At 35.2% G+C, this 11106-nt stretch overlaps 1 pseudogene; it reads left to right on the top strand.

Annotated features, from left to right (window-relative positions):
• The first annotated feature begins 4324 nt into the window (after positions 1 to 4324).
• LOC127561660 (ras-related protein Rab-28-like) lies at positions 4325 to 7643 on the top strand (annotated as a pseudogene).
• The last annotated feature ends 3463 nt before the right edge of the window (positions 7644 to 11106 follow it).

The raw sequence follows: 11106 nt of genomic DNA, 5'->3' as shown, positions 1-11106 counted from the left end.
AAGAGGCATGAGTTTTCTAGCATGGGATCTCACTTTGTCATAATTTCTTGAGCTCCCATTTTTTTCTATAAGGTTAATAATCAGAAAACCAGATCTTTTGTTACCTTCTCTGTGGGAAAGGAAGGCCCTCCTTCAGTATCAAGTTCTAGGCTCTTCACTGTTGCTTTGGGACCTTTCCTGAGGTCAGAGGAATATAAGCCCAAGTGGGTATTTACATCTGTCTTGTCTGTCTGTCTGTCTGTCTGTCGCATTCACTCATACACACTCCTCTCTCCTCTTTCTTCCCCTTTCCCTCTTCTGAACATCCTATTTTGTACAAAGAGTATTTGCCTTTAAAGTCCAAGAACTTGGACCAAAGCAGGCCTCCTGTTTGTTTACATGTGGATCTCCAAGCAAGTTATTCCCTTTCTCTAGGAAGTTTCAGTTCCCTCATATATAAACAAGTGAACCACTAAGTGTCCACTGAGGGGTCCTTTCCTGCTCTGGAACCAACAGCCATCCACCTTTTCCTTCTCTTCCCAAAGATCTAGGAAGCTCATTTAGTCTTATAACTGACTCCGTCTTACAACTGAGCCCTTAGAGTAGTAGTTTAATTCTATTTTATTTATGACAATACTTGTGGCTTTCATTTCAATTTGAAATTACCATTAAGTATTATTTTCTCTATTCATAGAAACCATTTTTGATGAATATGTATGATTGTTATTGACTTAGAAATTTCCCTGAAAGTCTATATACTTGCTTCCTACTTTATTAAGTATAAGTATCTCTTCTTATCCAAGTAAAATTATATATATTTATTCAGTTAGATTCAGCCTACCTTGTGTCCATTGCTGAAAGTTAAAATACAGCAAAAAAAAAAAAAAAAAGTTGACACTGAGTTAATACTCAATACTTTGGGCCTAGAAACAGGTCATGTTTATAGTTGTTTAAAAAGAAGAAAAGGTAGGCATTAAGTTTTAAAGAATTTTTTAAACTAAATTTTATATTTTGTAATTATCAAATATTTAATTTTTTTGTTCCTCTCACCTCTCCCCATCTACCACTGTAAAAAGAACAGACAAAAAAAAGCATGTAACAAATCAATTTAGTTAAGGAAAACAAGAATAAATTCCCATATTGACCACGTCCACAGATGTGGATCCCATTCTGCATATCAGTCCAATGCTTTAAAGAGCAATATTTTCTTTTTTTTTAAATTTTATAATAACTTTTTTATTGACAGAACCCATGCCAGGGTAATTTTTTTACATTATCCCTTGCACTCGCTTCTGTTCCAATTTTTCCCTTCCCTCCTTCCACCCCTTCCCCTAGGTGGCAAGCAGTCCTAGATATGTTAGATATGTTGCAGATATGTATCCTAGATACAACATATGTTTGCAGAACCGAACAGTTCTCTTGTTGCACAGGGAGAATTGGATTCAGAAGGTAAAAATAACCTGGGAAGAAAAATAAAAATGCAAATAGTTTACATTCATTTCCCAGTGTTCTTTCTTTGGGTGTAGCTGCTTCTGTCCATCATTTATCAATTGAAACTGAGTTAGGTCTCTTTGTCAAAGAAATCTACTTCCATCAGAATACATCTTCATGCAGTATTGTTGTTGAAGTGATCTCCTGGTTCTGCTCACTTCACTCAGCATCAGTTCATGTCAATCTCTCCAAGCCTCTCTGTATTCATCCTGCTGGTCATTTCTTACAGAACAATAATATTCCATAACATTCATATACCACAAATTACCCAGCCATTCTCCAACTGATGGGCATCCATTCAATTTCCAGTTTCTAGCCACTACAAACAGGGCTGCCACAAACATTTTGGCACATACAGGTCCCTTTCCCTTCTTTAGTATTTCTTTGGGATATAAGCCCAGAAGTAACACTGCTGGATCAAAGGGTATGCACAGTTTGATAACATTTTGGGCATAATTCCAGATTAAAGATCAGTATTTTCTTTTTTTTTTTAAATAACTTTTTATTGATAGAACGCATGCCAGGTAACTTTTTACAACATTATCCCTTGCATTCACTTCTGTTCCGATTTTTCCCCTCCCTCCCTCCACCCCTTCCCCCAGATGGCAAGCAATCCTTTACATGTTGAATGGGTTGCAGTATATCCTAGATACAATATATGTGTGCAGAACCGAACAGTTTTCTTGTTGCACAGGGAGAATTGAATTCAGAAGGTATAAATAACCCAGGAATAAAAACAAAAATGCAAGCAGTTTATATTCATTTCCCAGTGTTCTTTCTCTGGGTGTAGCTGCTTCTGTCCATCTTTGATCAATTAAGGCTCTCTTTATCGAAGAGATCCACTTCCATCAGAATACATCCTCAAACAGTATCGTTGTTGAGATATATAATGATCTCCTGGTTCTGCTCATTTCACTTAGCATCAGTTCATGTAAGTCTCGCCAGTCCTCTCCGTATTCATCCTGCTGGTCATTCCTTACAGAACAATAATATTCCATAACATTCATATACCACAATTTACTCAACCATTCTCCAATTGATGGACATCCTTTCATTTTCCAGCTTCTAGCCACTACAAACAGGGCTGCCACAAACATTTTGGCACATACAGGTCCCTTTCCCTTCTTTAGTATCTCTTTGGGGTATAAGCCCAGTAGAAACAAGAAGCAGTATTTTCTTAACAAAACCTTCAAAGTCTCTCTGGCAGTGAATGACCAGACCTAATGTTCCCATTCTGATTCATAATGTTAAGTTTTCATAATAAATGAACTCTCAAACCCAGCAATCTCAAGAGATTAAAGAGGATAGGGCTAGAGATATCTAGTGGTCTCAAGATGATGATCTTCACCATGACTTATCAAGAAGATTAACAACTGAGGGGCTGAGGACCAATCTGCTCTCTTAGCATCTGTAGCCCTGGAAGAGTATTTGGTCACCGGTTGATGTGTGCCCCTGTGGAAGGATGGGATGGGGGTGGGACAGAACATGGAGAGCTTTGTAGCGAAAGTGGTCATGAAAAAACTGTGGGAAGAACATTGTATTCTAGAGAATTAAAAAAGAAAAGATTGGTATGTTTTAGAAAGTCTTGAAAAACAAAGGATTTTATGTTCCATAATGATCTCTGATTTCTAGACCAATGTGTCATGGAATGCCCTTACAAGTTACCTTGTAAGAACTATCAGAAAATGAAGCATCTTTCTATAAGGGAAATGAGACTATATTTTCTCTTCAAAATATTTTTTCCTTCAGGGGCTACAACTATATAACAATGATAATAGGTAATCTAACTGGTCACTTTGCTGGTGAATTACAGCAGAGTTGACAGGACAAAGGGACAGAGCATTGTGACCCAACACTTTTATTGGCTGGTCATTCATGGGTGAACAGAATTGTTTCTTAGAACAAGAGGGGTTAGATCAATGCCAATTCCAAAACTGCTATCACATAAAACAGTTCTACTGTAACTTTTATCTTCCAGATTTCATTTTCCAACCCTATCATATCTCTCATGGTATAAATCATTGAGATTGTTGGATTTTCAATATTTTAAGATAAGTAGGACCATTTTGGTTATTGCTTCTGATACTAGTAAACTCTGGATCATACATCAGTATGTAGAGAGTACTTTAGAAAAAAGATGCACTGGAAAATAATACATAGATACTCAAACACACTTCCAACTGTTTTATCAATTTAATAATATTAATAAAGCACCAACTATATGCAGGACCCCTGTGTTAAATACTGAGGGAGATATAGCATTTAGATCAGGCACATGTCATGCCTTGATAGGCTTTATTTTATGTAGGGAACTTTTTTTCAGACAATGTTGGTTGGTTGGTTAAGACCTCAATCCAAACCTTCCAAGTGACAGATGTACTCATTTATTCATTTTTTAATTCTTTTATTCCTTTAATAAAGTTTTGCTAAATGTTTACTATGTAAGTCAATGTAACAGTGCATAGAGAGACAACTCAAAATCTGAAAAAGTTGAATTCAAATCTTGCCTCTGATACATACTGGTTGTATGATCCCAGGCAAGTCACTTAACCTTCAGGTATGCTCTAGACAATTCTCTGTAATTATTAAGTTAAACAGTAAATGCTAGCCTGAATTGGTAGAGAATTCTTCCTCTCTGTACATTCTATATAATAATGAAATTATAAGTCTGGTTCTCCTAAAATGTATAAGGCACTATGTTAAGAATTGAAGCACAATGAAAAAAAAAATCAGTCTCTGTTCTCAAAGGGAATACTAGGATAGAAGTGAAATAATTCTACAAACCAGAACCTGAGGGAAAGTTTCAAAAATGAAGCATTTCTAAGCTGAGCCTTGTGTGAATGTGAGGATAACAATGGGCATTCAAGGTATGGTGGTAAGGTAGATTGGGTTCCATCCCAATCATGGTAACATTCTACTGCTTCTTAGAGCATTATTAGTATTATTACCTTACAGCAGAAGTGATGAAGATAAGACAAAAGGTGAGAAAGCCAACTTTAGTTCTATCCATTGCCAAGGAAATCTTGGTCTGAGTTTTAGATTAACCACTATATCTTCTAGTTATTGGGTGACATCAAAACTCAGTAGGATATTGCTAGTGGGAACACCAATAGAACACCCCTGCTGATCCAGACATCCAGCACGTGGCCATTAACTTCTAAGAAATACCCATTACCCAAGCAAAATAATTAGTCCTCCCAGGAGAATTCTTTATTTTTTCCTTCAGGAGTCTGTGTACTTTGTTAGGATGCTCATGGGAGGATATCTGACTTATATTAATATTAGTGCCACCATCCACTTCTTGTTGTTAATAGTATTAGGTGATTTGAATAAAACATCCAGTTTGATTCATTGTAATAAATTTAAATTAGTTCTCTCAGGGGCCCAGTTTGAAGAACTGCTAAGTCATGAATATGATGCTACATGGTTTACCTTGTAATGAGAAGGGTGAATGGGAAATTTGGAAGAACAGAGATTTAAAACTGGAAGAGAATTTTTGTATTATCTAGTCTAAACATTCTTAACTTTTTTATGTCATGGACCCCTTTGTGAGTGGGGTGAAATCAATGGACCTCTCTCAGAAAATGCTTTTAAATGAATAAGATTTAAAAAAATGATTAAAATAGAATTACAATTTTCAAAAATAATTTCAAGATCCCTATGTTAAGAAATATTGATCTAGTCCAACCTTCATTTCCCAGTCATCCCTTTAAGAGTGCTTCTCATCTAATGTGGTATATCTTGTCTATATATTTTTCCTTAATTAAAATGTAAATTACAATTAAATTAAAATGTAAATGTAATAATAACAACAACAACACTAATAATAACTCACATTTATGTAGTTCTTTAAGGTCTGGAAAGTACTTTGTAAATATTAACTCATTTTATCCTCATAACCCTGAGAAGTTATGATCCCTAACTTTACAGTGAGAAAATCAAGACAGAGATTAAGTGACTTGCCCAGGTCACATAGCTAATAAGTGTCTGCAGCTAGATTTACATTTGTTCTTAACTCCAGATCCATTCCTCTATTCACTGCACAACAAGAAGTTGTTTTCACTGTTTCTTTGTACTCCCAGGCTTATTAAATAATTCTTAATAGATTTTGCATGTGAGAAACGTGAGATTTCAAAAGATGAAGTTGACTTGTACCAAACCATACAAATTATAAGTAGGAAAGTCAGAATTTGAACTCACATTTTGTGACTTCAGATCCACATTCTGCTTTCTGTCAAACACTCCATCTCTCCCATTGTTGATAATTGAACTTTTTTTCAAGTCATCTATTAACATTAGCTTACGAAGGTCTTCAGAGTGCCACATCTGGAGGCAGGAGGATCTAAGAATAAAGTCTCCTAAGACACTTATGACTCTGAAAAAAGTCACTTTAGCAGCAATCTGCCTCAGTTTCCTCTTCTGTAAAATTGAGATGCTAATAGCACCTCCCTCATAACATTATTGTAAGGATCAAATGAAGTAATATTTGTAAAGTATCTTTCACACTCCTCAGGGCTACTATTGTTTTTTAAAAAGGTGAAAATAGTATATTCCAATCCAAATTCAATCTCCTTTTGTATGCAGATGACATTTCCCATCCCAAATCTATTGGAGTTGTCTTGGATTGTATTGCTGAGAAGATGTTAAGTTTATCATAGTTGATCACTATAATTTTGCTGTTACTATACAATATTCTCCTGCTTCTGCTCACTTTACTCAATATTACTTCATGTAAGTCTTTCCAGGCTTTTCTGAAATCAACCTTCTTATTATTTCTTATTCTCTAATACATGGTTAATTTTTGTGTAGGTATCAACGAGAAAAAGATATATTCCTTTCCATCTTCATTCAATTTTCTCTAAAGATCTATCTCATATCTAACTTTTCTAAAATTTTATTCACCTCTCTAACTTCTTACTTGTTTATTTTGTGGTTAGATTTATCTATTTCTGATAGAGGGAGGTTGAGATCCCCTTACAGTATAGTTTTGCTGTCTATCTTCTTGCAACTCATTTAACTTCTCTAAGAATTTAGATGCTACACTACTTGATGCTTATATGTTTAATATTGATATTACTTCATTTTCTATGATACCCTTTAGCAAGATGTCGGTTCCTTTTTTATCTCTTTTAATTAGATTTATTTTTGCTTTTGCTTGATCTGAGATCAGGATTGCTATGCCTGCTTTTTTACTTCAGCTGAAGCATAATGATTGTTGCTATCATAGAACACAGATAGCTTTCCTGTCATCTCAAAGTACAGAGAGGTTATCTAAAAGTGAGAATATGATCCCAAAATAACAATAATAAAGCAGTCTATATGACAGAGGCATATCCAAAGTCCAGCAGATGATTACCATCCACTCCTGACCATTTACAATTACTCAAGCACAAAAAGATACTGCCAGAGAAAGTAATGGAAGAGATTACTGGGTCTTGGTCAGGGATGGAAAAGTTAGGACTCTGGTGGTATTTTCATCCCTGCTGCATATCAAAGGCAATGGATTCAGAAAAGAAAAGAAGATGTGAGGAATGAATTGATTAATAAAATGACATTTGAGTTTAAGATTTGGATATCTGGACTATGGCTTAAAATATAAGAAAAGCGGGTTCTGGGAAGTATTAATACAATCATTAGGATGGAGAATAGTTCTCCTTACCCCCATCCTTAGAGCTAGATTTATTTTTGAGAAAGATAACATTGCCAAGAAAACCTGAATATTCTTCTTCGATTTTAGGATATAAGAGAGCAAACAATCCGAGATAAGATGTTGGATAAATATAATTGTGGAGTATAGGGAACCCTTGTTTACAGTACTACAAATTACCAAAACTTTGAGAACAAAATTAATGAAGAATCCCAAACCCAGCCACTGGTGGTCTTGGTGGGTCATAAAATTGATTTGGAGCATATGAGCACAGTAAAAACCTGGTAAACAACTATGGTTTTGCTAGGAAAATGGTCTCAGTAGCCACTTTGTCTCAGCTAAGACAGCAGACTCGGTCTTCCTAAGATTTCATAGAGTGACTGCCGAAATCCTTGGGATTGAATTAAATAAGGCTAAAATTGAACAGTCACTGAGGGTGGTGAAGACAGATATTGTAAACTACACTCAGGAGCTTTTGTCAATAATTATTAACCCTCCTAAGAGCTCCATGCATACAGTTCAGTGAACATATTTTTCTTTGAATTGATCAATTTGTCAGCCCATATGCCTCTTGTGTGGATGGACCCATGTATGTCTGGCTGAGAACTTTTGTTTTAAAAGTGACAGTCTCTTATAATACATTTTGAAGTTTCCAAAAAAGGAATAAAACAAAATAAAACCAACCAAACCACATTATGCCTCTATGTGCAACAAAGCAGTAGGCATTTCCTTGCATTAACAAGGACTACACAATTTGAAATCAAAATTGCAAATCTGTTCTTTAGGATAATGCCACTTTCTTAGGACATTCTGATAGCTAAGTTGCTTTACTGATCATGTCTTCATGTCTTTCTAACCAAAGTTACCACTGGTCAGAAGGTCTTTTCTTGAAAATCTTCTAATCCTAAATCAGATGATTTGCCACAGCCTGTCTCATTCTATGGCTTAAAACAGCATATATCAAAGCATAACTCAGAAAGTATTGTCAGAATAAAACAATTAAACTTAAGATTTTCCCCCACTAAAAATAATTAACAGACATCTCTTAGAGAAAAGAGAAAGCAATATAATATTTCAAAGCTGTATTTAACTGAAAATTCTCATTTAGTGACTACCTCTCTAGAACAAAACCCCAAACAAGAAAGAATATGTTTTTGAGAAGCCATTCATAGTTATCACCAAATCCTTGCATTAAAATTCATGTACTTATAGGAAACACCCAAAGCCCTCGATCAGAGTCTATTTCCTCTTAATTTAGGCACAATTCAAACAAATGAGACGAGAGTAGGTTTTTTTCATCTATAAAAAAAGGTCTTAAATTGTTCACATTGTAGTTGGAAACTCACTAAGTAGTGAATATTGATGTTATATTTTTCTTGCCGAATCGCCATCATTATCTATTGTGTAGATGGCTTTATGAATTTTGACGAACATTCACCAGCTGTTCCATGTGAAGTTTCTTTTACAAACTGTTTGCTTAGTGATGTACTCAGAATGAGTTATGAAGCATTGCCAGATCAATGTGGATCAGCCCATCCTCAGTGTTCGGGTAGCCTTTTTCTCCTTCAAATAAATTACTTAAATGATCTAAATTTTTGGCTCATTGACTCCTTCTGGAGTTAATCTAGGCTCATCTCCAAAATAAAGCTCTGGTATAGCTCATGAGTAGCTGAGCAACAAGATACCTGCTTCCTGCATGATGACTCAGTGTCCAATATTGGCATCCAGTGTGGCTTTTATTTAAAATGATTAAAATGCAGCAGACTCATTAGTACTCATAAACAAAGACAAGGCAGGGAGAGGACAAGTGTTAATTAAGGACCTACTACGTGCCAGACACAGTGCTAAGCACTTTACAAATATTATCTCATTTCATCCTCACAGCAACCCTGGGAGGTGGGTGCTTTTATGCTCATCATTTTAGAATTAAGGAAGCTGAAGCAGACAGTGACTTGCTTAAAGTCACACAGTTGAGCTCAGATTTGAATTTAGATCTTTCTGACTTCAGATCCAACATTCTATTTACTGTGCCACCCTATGTAGAAGGTGGCAAGCTATGATGATTTGAAGGAAGTTATGGTTTGTGGGAGTCCAAAGTGAGAATTTTAAATGTAAGCATCTACTTGGGCAAATTCACAAGAGATAAGATGTTTCTGGGGAACAGATGGCAGGATGGTTTGACTGGAATGAAGAATGTAAGAAGGGGAAAATAAAATTAGAGTATAAATACATATTGTAATATAATATATAGTTCTTCTTAAATCTTATTTTACAAAAGACTTAAAAGGAAGATGGAAGCCACATTATGGAGGGTTTTTTATGTGAGACTGAAGCCTTTAGAGGTCCTGGAGACATGGGAAAGCCACTTAAAATTTTCAAGTAAGAAAAAAATTTAAACAAAAAAAATAAAGTTTTCAAATAAGTGTCACATTTGCACTTAGAGAAAAATCACTTCAGCAATTGTGTGGAAGGTAGATTAGAGAGACTTTCAAAACTTTGCCAGTCAAGTCTCCATTCAGAGTTCAATGTCCTTTACGATGACTATCTGGATACTGCTAGAAGATCTCCAGGGAGAAAGAAGCCACTACCTTCATAGCAATTTTATTTGCCACACCATTTGCTATCCAAATAACGTATTTTTCCCCTTTTGTTTTGAGCCTTCTTATAACTTTTAAGTCCTTAGTTCTGATTCTGTCCTTTAAGCCCAAGAAAAAGAATTTCTTTTCTATGTGACAGTTTTTCGAATATTAAACACAACTATGTCATGTAGGACTTTGGCAGCCACTTAATCCATCCTATACCCAAAGGGAAATCCCACTATAACATTTCCCACAAATAATTATCTAGACTTTCCTCGAAAATTTCCATGAAAGAGGAATTCATAATGTCCCATGGCATTTCACTTATAGATAGCTCTAATTACTTAAGGAAACTTTTCCTGATATCCAACCTACAGTTGCCTCTTTGTAATAGGTACTCCATTCTTCCAGATTCTGTCCTTTGTGGTCAGGCAGAATGAACCTAATACCTCTTTCACATGACAGTTCTTCAAATAATTGAATGTAGGTATCATGTCACTCCCAAGTCTTCCTCCTTTTCAAACTAAACATCCCTAGGTCCATCAATTGACTCTTATAAAACATAGACTCAGAGTCCTTTGTCATTCTTCTTGTCTTCATTCTGATGATCCTTAATTTATCAATATCCTTCTTTAATTGTGACTTCCAGAGCAGAAACTAAGACAATAAATATGAATTTATTATTGGGACAGAGTGTATACTCATTGTCATTCTTTAGTCCTGCAAACTGCCTCTCAGCACAGCTTCAAGATAAAACACTGACTCAGATTGAGTTTACAATTCTCTAAAATCCTCATTTTTATCCATACGAACTAACTATAACTCCCTCATTTTAGAGTTTTGAGACTAATTTGTTTAACTTGTGCATTAAGATTTTATCCACAATGAATTTCATCTTATTAGATATGGTCACATTGCAGTAGCCAACCAAGATTCCTTTGGATCCCAACCCTGTTTTCCTTTTTAAATTTATTTCTCCTGGTTTTGTGTCACTGATAAAAATGTTAAAACAGCATAGGTCTAAACACAGAACTTGTATCATTCTACTTGAGACTTTGCAGTCCATATCTCTCCATCTTTTCTACAAGAATAGTATGAGACACTTTCAAAGATATTCTGTTAAAATCTAGGTAAATTATGTCACCTTAAAAAAATCAAGATACACATCCTTTTTTAGTCCCTCTTCTGAGTTCCAGGATATTTTGATATGTCACAGAGAGTGGTTCAGTGTCATTTTTGCCATTTATGTCAATACCCAAATCTGTAGTTAATTTCAAAGAGATGATTTCAATTAAGCAAAAGCAGCTGGGTGCCTTTTTATTATATTTCCTTACTTAACTTAAATATTAACTTCCTGTTAAGAAGTTTTGTTTTGTTCTTTCCAGTCTGGAAGTCATTATCCTTTATCAA

The sequence above is a fragment of the Antechinus flavipes genome, chromosome 4, assembly GCF_016432865.1.
Source record: "Antechinus flavipes isolate AdamAnt ecotype Samford, QLD, Australia chromosome 4, AdamAnt_v2, whole genome shotgun sequence".
Lineage (NCBI taxonomy): Eukaryota > Metazoa > Chordata > Mammalia > Dasyuromorphia > Dasyuridae > Antechinus > Antechinus flavipes.
Note: the sequence above shows the minus strand (reverse complement) of the source record. Positions and strands in the feature narration are given on the sequence as shown.